At 41.2% G+C, this 11861-nt stretch overlaps 1 pseudogene; it reads left to right on the forward strand.

The window, feature by feature from the left end:
- The first annotated feature begins 1892 nt into the window (after positions 1-1892).
- Positions 1893-6840, forward strand: LOC127974314 (uncharacterized; annotated as a pseudogene).
- Positions 6841-11861: the final 5021 nt, after the last annotated feature.

Consider the following 11861-nt stretch of genomic DNA (forward strand, 5'->3'; position numbering starts at 1 on the left):
TAGAAACAATCCCCACATACATTAAAATGGCCTTCATACATGTACAGAATAATAAGATGAGTGCTTCCATCAATCCCTTTCCGAGACTAATTGTTGGGCTGAATGAGCATGAACATGTCATTTGGGGTTATGAAATGAGCATCCCCTTTCAAAGGTTTCATCCAGTTAGTTTATATGGGTGTGTGTATGTCATATTTATTTCTTTAGTGCTCAGAGCTTGTATGTTGTAGATGGAAATAAGCTTTGCCCCAAATGCATATATTTGTGGTCCAAGGAGAATGAGTGGAGAGTTGGTGAAGTGTCCTGGTGAGTTGCTATCATTTAGCAATGCAGCCATGAACACTGGAGCTAGCCTAAGAGCAGCAGTGCACAATAATGAATGACACACATATATTTTTTACTGTCATTGAATAGCACAGAGTGAAAAATCAAAGTTTTCTTTTTATCTAGTGGCAGTGATCATGACGTTAGTTCAGATAAGTACCTGTAACCTTTGTCATAGTGTCGTAGAACTGGTAAGCTTTGTCTTTGTCATCTAGAAATAGAAGGCATCATGCTAGCTATATGGACGTTTCTAAGCGTTTATCTCTTCTTCCGGTGAAAATGTTGTTGCAAACGTGACCGCGTGCCTGTCGCTGTTTTTGGTAGGTGCTTGTGTGGGCGGTGCTGTCCCGTGGTAGTGCATTTTGGTTGCTGTTGGTCGATATCTATCTGTCTGTCTATCTATCTATATATGTAGTCTATCTATCTATATATATCTATGTATTTATCTATTTATCTATAAACTGAATACTCTCGTCTACTACTCGTTTCTCTAGTCACTCTCAATGCTCTCAAGGCGGGCTTTGGTAAATACTCTCCCCAACGTGACGTAATGCAATGCATTGTGGGGGAAAGGACACCACTGTAAGATCTTACCTACTTTTTCGTATTATATTCTGTTTTGTGATACCCAACAACATAAAATACAATGGATAACAGTTTAAATGAAAAACTAACCCTGCAACGCAGCCTTTCAAGAGGCTGGTTTTGAGTTTAGGAACCTGATGGCCTGGGGGAAGAAACTCCTCCTGAGTCTCTCAGTTTTTGCCATCAGGCTACGGAAGCGCTTACCAGATGGCAGCAAAGTGAAAAGATGGTTACTGGGGTGGATATAGTCCTTGATGATTTTAACAGCTATGCTTTTGCAGCGTTAGAGGTAGATATTCTGGACTGGACTGAGGGATGACTTCTCCCTAAGAAAACAAAGGACTTTCCTGATAATTAACATTTGAAAACTCTCTTGAATACCCTCCATCATAAGTATTGGTGCCATCGAAGACGCACCACACCTAGTAGTGCACACCTCACCATCACACTCCCTCCACTTAGTTTCACTCAGAATTGCCAATAGTATAATATTCTGCATTAAGGCAAGAGATATTTACTGTCATGTTTGGTGTCATTTGAATTGTCTCAACCTCAACCTTAGAAAAGTAGATTAAAAGATAATTCAGATCCTAAGAGTTAAGAGATATTTTGATTACTGTAATGGGAGTGCCCTTTTCCAGGGTCTTCCATGTAAATTAACTTATGTTCCCATTGAGGTGTAAACAACCCTGGTCTGGGACCTGACCTAATCAAATTCCAATTGTTAGTTTCTGTCTTCATCTCCGGGGATGTTGGTTTTGGTCTGAGGTATTTAAAAGATTGCAGCAAAAGGATCAGGGCCAGTGATGCGCGGGTTGATCCAAAATGAGTCAACCAAAAATATTTTTAATTATATTCGGGTCGTGGTCAGTTGGGTCGTTTGAAATGAAGATGCCAATTAAACCTTTGTAATTAATATAGTACTAGACACAATTTTGATATACATAGGCCTACAGTTTATTGGCTGAATAACTGGCGCGAAGATGACGCACAAGCTCAGTCTGCAGGTAAAGATGGAGGCGGCAAGAGAAAAGGTATAGAGCTGTTTTTGGTAAAACATGATTTTGACGACTTCAGTTCAGTTTCAAGTTTTGTTTTATAGAAAACTCTTTTTAAAAGATTTTAGTTTTGTATAAATTGTATCTTAATTTGGATCAATCAATTGCCAGTATTTTATAAATAAGAAGCAAATATATAGCAGACAATGTAATAAGGCACCGGCAGGATCAGTTGCATTGCATGTGAACGAGGGCACCGAAACTCAGCTTGTGCCTCACAGATTTGAGAAATATAGGCTATATATTACAGAAAGCTTGAAATGTCTACTTTTAAACGAATATTCAAACCAAAATAAATAGGCTACTCTCTGATGATGTAATCCATATGAAATGTGCATTTCTCTCTTGCATGGCGAGTCCGCATCGTCAACTTCATCTTTGCAGCGACACAGAAAACACCAGTTTATTACTAAACAATTAAATGTCTCCTTGCATATTTTCGAACCAGCAGCCCATTCTGGGTTGAGCGAGACCCCATGGAATGAGTGAGCGGAGCGTAATATATGGAGAAATACGCTCTCCTCTCACAAGCTCTGATCGGGAAAAAACCCGAGCCTCACTGTCTGCTGAACAGAAACATCAAAATAGACATAGCCAGACTATACTATTTTAGAACAAATTATGAGCTTATTTAAAATTAGAATATATTAATGATCTTTTTTTCTTTTTTTTCTATTTCCTACGTCTATGGCCCAATGACGCTATGATGAGCATTAACTACCTTTAAAACTTTTTTTTTGCGGTCCGAGTTGCGGGCGGGTTAGTTGAAAATGTCGGTCGGGTACAGGTTATTAATACATTGCATTACTGATCAGGGTGATTCTGTAGCCAGAAAGCCCATAGTGTGGTGTGTCTCTTCACTTCATACTATGTATTTTCTAAGGTCAGGTATGCATATTTTACTTTTAGATTAATCTTTGAGAATAAATTGTTACATTTGATTTTATTCTGTTTTACTCTGTAATTATTGACTCTAGTAGATTATGTTGTGTCCTTGTTAGCAACATGAGCACCCGAATGAACGAGTTAATATAAAACTAGGAGTTAACTAGAATAATCAAATGTCAGAAGAATGCTAATTAAAAAGGCATAAAACCAATTTGCATTTCAACCTAAATTCAAGGTCATACTAAAATGGAGTCAGATTAAGTAATAAAATGTAGTCAGATTTGAGTTTAACATAAATTTAATAACTCTACGCGCTGAAAGAGCGAACACATAGGAAACCTTCATCCAGCATCATGTCATGGTGACCCCGACGTGATCTCCCTACTTAGGCGAGTGACGTCTTTCCAGTGTGAATTTCAGTTTGATTCTCTCTGAGGACATGAGGTTTGAGCTTCTTCTTCCCTGTCTACAACTGCTGTGGTAAGTTTTTTTCTTTTTCTTAATAGAAGTGTAGTGTGGAGATCAGGAGATCAAGGAAATTCAAGCATTACAAATAAAAGACACCCTTCTTTGTTTAAACGATAAAGGATTCGATCTTAAATGGAAAAACAACGAAATCATAACCTGTTTCTTGGCCCGAGGGCAAAAAATTGGCATCTAAATCCAAATATATAAAAATACAGACTGCCATCATCTACCTTCTTCGTAAAAATTACCTCGAGACAATAGCCGAAAACAAACGCACAATAGCAAGCAACAAAGAAATTGAAAAAGCACGCTCTGAAGAATTGCAAAAGCAAAGAGCACAGGTTGATGATGTTGCCGCATTAGAGTCTCAGAGAAACCGAGATCCCGTTCGGAGACACAGAGATCAAAATCAGCGAAGTCCAATAGTGCAAAATCCAGCGAAAAACCCTCCAAATCAGTTAAAACTGCTGAACTCAAAGCCATAACGAATGCAAACGATGAAATAACCATGACAACAACACAAACAGATCATGGGAATGATGCCCAGAAGAGGGCCATTCCAACCCTAATTGGAAAAACTGATGTTACAAGCCACAGTGTATAAATTAGAAACTAGGGATGTATGGGAAATCGCACTCTTAACCATTCATGAAGAACTCCGATCTAAATTAACCCCTCAAATGAAATCTGGAGACATAATCATACAAAACAATAACGAAACTGACGAAATTATATATGAATTATTAAAACAGGCATTGTTAGATGTGAGGGGTCCAACGAGCGCGGATTGGAGCAGGATACTAGAAATTAAGCAGGGAGGCAATGAGCCGTTTGAAACATACGCTGAACATCTGTGGATGACGTACAAAGAATATTCTGGTCTAGAAAATCCAAGCCGTGATCACGAACCTTTATTACAACTCATAAAGAACAATACTGGTACTCCAGTCCAAAATGCATTGTTAAACGGAGCAGATTCAGACAAAAAGACGTTCAGAGCGATTGTAGATTGGGGTTCAAGGATAGAAAACAGATGGAAATCAAAGCCCCACACTATTGAATCTGCAATGGGGCTGAAAAGCATGTCCACTTCTTGGAGGAGGTCACTTGCTGTGATGAATCTACAAAATTTTAGTTCAGAGGAAGCCTGTGCCATTGCTCAAGATAGTGTGCCGATTTCAGTTCTTATGGAGATGCAGCACTATAATGGCGCAGAGTCGTGGACCAGAGCGGATGGTGTAAAGAAAGCATTAGAGAGGCATGAAAATCCTCAAACTTCAGGAGAACACAGCAAACAAACCTGTGGCAAAGATAGCAGGTTTTGTTCTTCCTGTCAGAAAATAGGCCATACAGAGGAAAAATGCTGGTCGCTGGGAAGGGGTAGACCTCCACCTTCTGAAACGTAAGTTATCACTTTCTAAAGACAAAGATCAGGGGTTTACATGTAACAAGTCTTCATCAGGTAAAACTCTTTGCGTTGACTGCATTGTTCATGCAAGGCCTTCAGCTACTGACTTCACTTGCTAGTGGGTTAGCAGCCTAATAGCATTGAGTTTAATATGGAAACATCCAAATTTCAATAATCCTGTTTGCATTTTCAAATGTATAATTGTGCTAAACATTGTGTGCATAGAACACACATTATAGTTGTTTGTGCTACTAAAAGTACACATAGATTAGTTGAGTTTATTCTTTAAAAAAACGCATGACTGCTTTAGTGTAAGTGTGTGAAACACTTAGGTTTAAGGTCGTAGATGCTACATGCATTCTAGACCATGTGTCTTGTTTGAAATTGCAATAACTGTTATACTGGAATTGCATGGCAATTTCAAGTTGCATGTGTGCCTATGCTGAGTTTGTTTGTCTCCTGAGTGGCACACTCTGCTATTTTCCATATAGCTGCAGTTAAGCCATGTACAGGAGCATAGAATTGCCATGTGGCCACAATTTGATTCACAATTGTCTTAACAATAAAAATCCTTTCTCACAACAGGATCTAATACCTCTGAACTTTGACTGAAATTTCATCATGTCCTTAACAAAAACCATTGGTATGGAAGCACTTTGAGCCAGATCATACCTCATTCACATTGTCAGGCTGGCTCCTTGTTACAGCAACAGGACTAAATTTGCATCACATTTGTAAAACTTATATATACCTTTATAATTGTGATTTGATTATTATTATTATCATATGTTTTATTGAAACATACCATTTTTATAATTATGTGAGTTACACTGACTTTTTGCTACTTTTCATTTAATCCACTCAGACCAAATTCATCCAAATTCCACTCTCTATTGGCATGGTAGTAAAAGATCAGGTAATTAAATGGGACCACCTCACCAGATATATGATTTTGAAGGGTACTGAGACCTTGTTTACCAGTCGCACTTGTTGTCATGAAACTCACAATTATGTTGTCTGTATGTCACGGTTGGTAAACCGTGATCTCAGGGTTTTGCACTTTGTGGGTGAAGTCTGTGTTACGCGTCAGCACTGATTAGTTTGTCATCAGCAACAGCTGTCACTCATTATTCATCCCTATATATTGGCTTGTCTAGCGTCTTGTGTTTGTGAGAGCATTGTTTCATGTTTGTAACCTATGTTTTCTTTCTTGTGTGTTTCTGCATTGGATGTCCGTGTCTCCCCGGAACTCTGTCCACTCTACGCATATCACCACAAGCAACATCACTTACCTTCGGCTCGCTTCCCCACAGTTCCTGTGTCACCCTCTCCTGCTGCCTACTCATCTCCGCCATCCAGATACTTCACCCACCTGCACCATCCTGGACAATGTATTCCTCTCAGCTTCATCTTTGTGTCTCATTGTCGTCTTGTATCATTGTCTTCATTAAACTGTGTTAAAACTCGCACTTGCTTCCTGCCACCTCTCACCCAGTTGTTACACCGTACGTGTGACAGACTACAACCTTTCTCTCCCAATGATACTAACCTAACTAATCATTACATGGCCATTCAAATGCTGTTCAAGCATCTCATACGCAGTGGTACATCATCAATGAGATGAATTACTTCACATATGGATGACTATGCTGCCCTGCTAATCACTCCTTTTGCTTGGAAGTGACAGAGGACTTTTCTATGGGCCAGATCAACATCCTTGGAAGGACGCCACAGGATGCAGAGGTCACCTCATAGTGGGACGATGCCTTCTATGAACACGGGACACAAGCTTTGGTCGAGACGATGGACTTAGTACAGAAAGTCATCCTTCAAACTGAATACCACCTCTCTCAAGCGCAAGTGGAGACAAACTTGGCGCAAAAGACTGCACAGATTCTGTCTAGCTCATCTGCTAGATCGGCTCAGACTGCATACTCTTAGTGGTAGTGGATGCTTCGACGATGTACTATTGGGGGCACAATCATCTTTTGCTTCACACTCTTCCAATGCTGCTATTTCAGATACCTCATCGGAATGGTAAAGTAGTCCACCAATGCTATCCTGATTCTCAGTCCCCTACAACTACCCATCTTTCAAAGACTGAAGTGACACCGCCAGAACCCTTGTGAGTGGCCTACGGTGCCAAAGGGGGAAAACTGTAAGACTGGAGCCGGACCATCTGGACTGAAGGACGACTTCTCCCTAAGGAAACAAAGGACTTTCCTGATAATTAACATTTGAACACTCTCTTGAACACCCTCCATCATAAGTAACGGTGCCATCAGAGACATTCCACACTAAGTAGTTCACACCTCACCATCACACTCCCTCCACTTAGTTTCACTCAGAATTGCCAGTAGTATATTATTCTGCATTAATGCAAGTGATATTTACTGTCATGTTTGGTGTCATTTGAAATGTCTCAGGGCGACTGGTACAATGGTCTCAACCTTACAAAAGTAGATTAAAAAATAATACAGATCCTAAGAGTTAAGAGATATTTTGATCACTGTAATGAGAGTGCCCTTTTCCATGGTCTTCCATGTAAATTACCTTCTGTTCCCATTGAGGTGTAAACTACCCTGGTCTGGGACCTGACCTAATGAAATTCCAATTTTTAGTTTCTGTCTTCATCTCCGAGGAGGTTTGTTTTGGTCTGAGGTATTTAAAGAATTGCAGCAAAAGGACCAGGGCCATTCTGTAGCCAGAAAGCCCGTAGTGTGGTGTGTCTCTTCACTTCATACTATGTATTTTATAAGGTCAGGTATGCATATTTTACTTTTAGGTTAATCTTTGAGAATTTGATGTTTTATAATGCTATGATTTGATATATTTCAATTTGATATGTAATTGGCAGAACACATATTTACCTGATTGATAATAAATTGTTACATTTGATTTTATTCTGTTTTACTCTGTAATTATTGACTGTAGTAGATTACATAGTATCCTCGTTAGCAACATGAGCACCCGAATGCACGAGTTAATATAAAACTAGGAGTTAACTAGAAAAATCAAATGTCAGAAGAATTCTAATTAAAAAGGCATACAACCAATTTGCATTTCAACCTAAATTCAAGGTCATACTAAAATTGAGTCAGATTTGAGTTTAACCTAAATTGAATAACTCTACACGCTTAAAGACCGTGTACGTAGGAAAACTTCATCCAGCACTGGGTACCTTCCTTGGACCAAGTGCCTGGACCTTACAATATTCTGCAGAGAGGGGAAAGCAGACCCTGAGATGCGTTCAGCTAAGCTTTGTTAAATATTCAAATTCAAAAGCATCTATGTTTTAATAGAATAAATGATAAATTGATCATAATGAATGAATTTTTTAGGACTCAAAATTAATCACATTGAAATAAATTTATTTATATTTTATTTATTTATTTTTTATATATATTTCCACATCGGATCAAGTTATTTCAAACACTCGCTGCTGACTAAGAGTGAGTTTTGAGCTCAACTTATTTTTAAAAGTCTTTAATACTGGTGTTATAGCTGTTAGCTTTCTGAAATTATCTGCAGCGCTGAGCTCTATAGACATGGAGAAACTCCGTTCATAAACCCTCCTGAAGGCCCAGCTGGACTGCTTTGGTCCAAGGTTTTCGTCTGGCCAAAAAACCCTGGCCGTTGGCCCCCGAGGAAGCCCCAACGAGGTACGATCAAGCACAGGAAGTGACAGTGGAAACACGACAGGCCCTGGCTCGCACTAGCACGCCCGGTTTAAGCTCGACAGTGGAAATGCGGCTAGTGAGTCAATACACTTTCTATAGCACCTGAATAGAAAGTTTACAGGATTGCCGGTGAGACCCTGAATTTCATGTCGCAGATGGTACAGTCTTTGCCTGGCTTTATTAACCTGTGTTTGAATGTGTGTAGTCCAAGTCAGGTCCTCGGAGATGTTTACACCAAGGTACTTGAAGCTGCTCACCCTTTCCACAGGGGTCCTGATGATCATAAGAGGTGTATAGGGCTGCTGCTGTCTCTTCCTGAAGTCAACAATCAGTTCTTTAGTTTTGCCCACATTCAGAGAGAGAGTTGTCCAGGCACCATGATGTTAATTTCTCTACCTCATCAAAGTATGCGGTCTCATTATTATTGTGAATGAGGCCCAGAACCACATTATCATCACCAAATTTGATTATAGATGTGGAGCTGTGTGAAGAAACACAGTCATGTGTGTAGAGAGATTACAGCAGGGGACTCAGGACACAGCCCTGTGGGGCTCCTACATTCAGAGTGATGGAGCTGGAGGTGTACGGCCAGTACTTTCACCACTTGAGGTCTTCCAGTGAGGAAATCAAGAATCCAGTTGCAGAGTGAAGAATTTAGGCTGAGGTCTATGAGTTTAGAAGCTAGCTTTATGGGGACTATAGTATTAAAAGCTGAGCTATATTCGATAAATAGCAGCCTTACATAGTTCCCTTTATTGCCGTCATTGTGTGAGAGAGAAGAGTGCAGGATGTGAGAGATGGCATCATCAGTTGATCTGTTTGGGCAATAGGCAAACTGAAGAGGGTCTAAAGTATCTGGGATGGAGGAGCAGATGACATTTTTTAACCAGTCCCTCAAAGACCTTCATGACTATTGATGAGAGGGCAACTGGACGATAGTCATTCAGACAAGAGTGTTTATTGTTCTTAGGCACAGGGATGATGACAGCTTTTTTGAATGAGGTGGGAACCATAGATGTAGCAAGAGACTCATTAAAAATGGATGTAAACAAACCAGCGAGCTGATCAGCGCGGGACCGCAGAACACGGCCAGAAATTCCATCTGGTCCGGCTGCTTTCCTTACATTCACTCACTTTAGAGCCCTCCGAACCTCGTCCTCCGACACAGTGATCACATGATGATCACTGATCTGACTGCTGCTTCCTGATGCGCTGATCGGCAGACTCGCACTGCTTAGATTGCTTTCAAAGCGTTTAGCTTGTCAGCCAGCAACGGATCTGCTCTCACCTCTGCAGAGGATTTGTTTCCAAAGGCACAGATGGTCCTTAATCCTTGCCACATGCGTCGGGAGTCATTTAGCTGGAAATGTGATTCTATGCATTCCCTGTATCTGTGACCGGTGTTATAAGCAGCAGTGCGTTTGTTTACTGCTTATTCTTAAACTGATTGTAGAAATGATCCAGTGTATTCGGTCGTCTGGTTGGACAGGATATATTTTCATAAAAAATAGGCATAACTTGCCTGAAGTTGGCTTTGTTAAAGTCCCCAGCAATGATAATAGCAGCGTCAGGATGTTTGTTTGTTGATGTTGCTGCTGAGCGCATCGTGAAGCTCAGACAAAGCCAAACCGGTGTCTGCTTGTGGTGGGATGTAAACAGCAGTGATGATGATCAATGAAAACTCCCGGGGGAGATAGAATGGGTGGCAAATAATGGATAAATGTTCCAGATGAGGCGAGCAGGAGCGCGACAGAGTGGAGATATTTCACACCAGTTCTTGTTAATCATGAAACGCACTCCTCCACTTTTGGATTTGCAGGCCTTGGCTGTCCTGTCCATTTGTAAAGTGGACAGGAATGGGAAGTCGTGGCCTAATGGTTAGAGAGTCGGACTCCCAATCGAAAGGTTGTGAATTTGAGTCCCGGGCTGGCAGGAATTGTAGGTGGGGGGAGTGCATGTACAGTTCTCTCTCCACCTTCAATACCACGACTTAGGTGCCCTTGAGCAAGGCATCGAACCTCCAACTGCTCCCCGGGCACCGCAGCATAAATGGCTGCCCACTGCTCTGGGTGTGTGCTCACAGTGTGTGTGTGTGTGTTCACTGCTCTGTGTGTGTGCACTTAGGATGGGTTAAAAGCAGAGCACAAATTCTGAGTATGGGTCACCATACTTGGCTGAATGTCACGTCACTTTCACTTTCACTTAAAACAGAGTTTTCAGACAGCCATGTTTCCGACAAACAAAGGATGTTACAGTCTCTAATGTCCCGTTGGAAACTTATCCTGGCTTTAAGATCATCTATCTTATTCTCCAGAGACTGGATATTGTTGAGCAGAATGTTCGGTAGGGGAGGACTGTGAGCTTTTTTCCTCAGTCTGTTGCGAATCCCAGCGCGTTTCTTGATCTGTCGCCTTGGGTGGTTATTTAGGCAGCCATTGTTCATCTCGGCGTTCCGGAGAATCTCAGATGGCCACGATGGATTGGAGGATAAAGTGTCCTGAAACAGGTCAGTGAAGCGGTGTCCAATGTCCAAAAGTGTTTCTTTGACGTTAATGATCAGTGCAGAGGTTATGTGTGTAAAAAGAAAAAGCAAAAGTAGGTAAAAAAGTATATAAAAACATAATCTAAGCGGAGCGACCTAAACTACGACCGAACTCGGCAGTGCCATCTTGATCCACTCATCCTCATGACCAAGCTATAGGATAGACGTTCCAAGGCCACACCTACACGACTACCACTGTTTGCTTTAAAGACATTTATTAAGTGTCTTAATTTTTATGTATTTCCAAGCTGATGGTTCTGGGGGGTTAATGTTTAAGATCTTGTATGTTCAATTAATTTGGGAGCAATAAACCCCATAAGGAACCATACCGCCAAAGATAAATTATGTTCAATAAACTCAAGTAACTTGCCAAAGTGGTCCTGTCTGAACTGGCTTTGTGCAACTCACCCAGTAATTCTGAAAATGACAGCTATTACTGATCATCAGAGTTGGGACTTATTTACAGCATTACTACCAGCGAATGTGTCACATTACTGTTTATGTCATGGTCTTGTCATGATCCTGTCTCTCTCTCTGTCTCCCTCTGCTGGTTACTCTTCTCCTTTTCCCCTCACTCTCCGTTTCTGTTTCACAGCTGTCTCCACTTCCCATTATGATCATTTCCCTCCACCTGTTTCTCATCCTGCCTCATTTTCATGGCTACTTCTACCCTCTCGTTTTCCTGTCTCTTTGTCAGATTATTATCACCTGCGAGTGGCAGCCCGTTCCAGACCGCCGTTGAACACCAGGGCGTTCTCCTTGGAAAGCATGAGGAGGACATCTCCACTGCCCGACACGCCGTCGAGACTCTGGCCGCCCAAATGTCCGAGCTGTCCTGCCAGGTCCACAACTTATGCCTCCAGCCTTCCGCTTCTCATGGTCCTCCTGTTCAAACGGAGCCACGGATC

This window comes from Carassius gibelio, chromosome B16 (assembly GCF_023724105.1).
Source record: "Carassius gibelio isolate Cgi1373 ecotype wild population from Czech Republic chromosome B16, carGib1.2-hapl.c, whole genome shotgun sequence".
NCBI lineage: Eukaryota > Metazoa > Chordata > Actinopteri > Cypriniformes > Cyprinidae > Carassius > Carassius gibelio.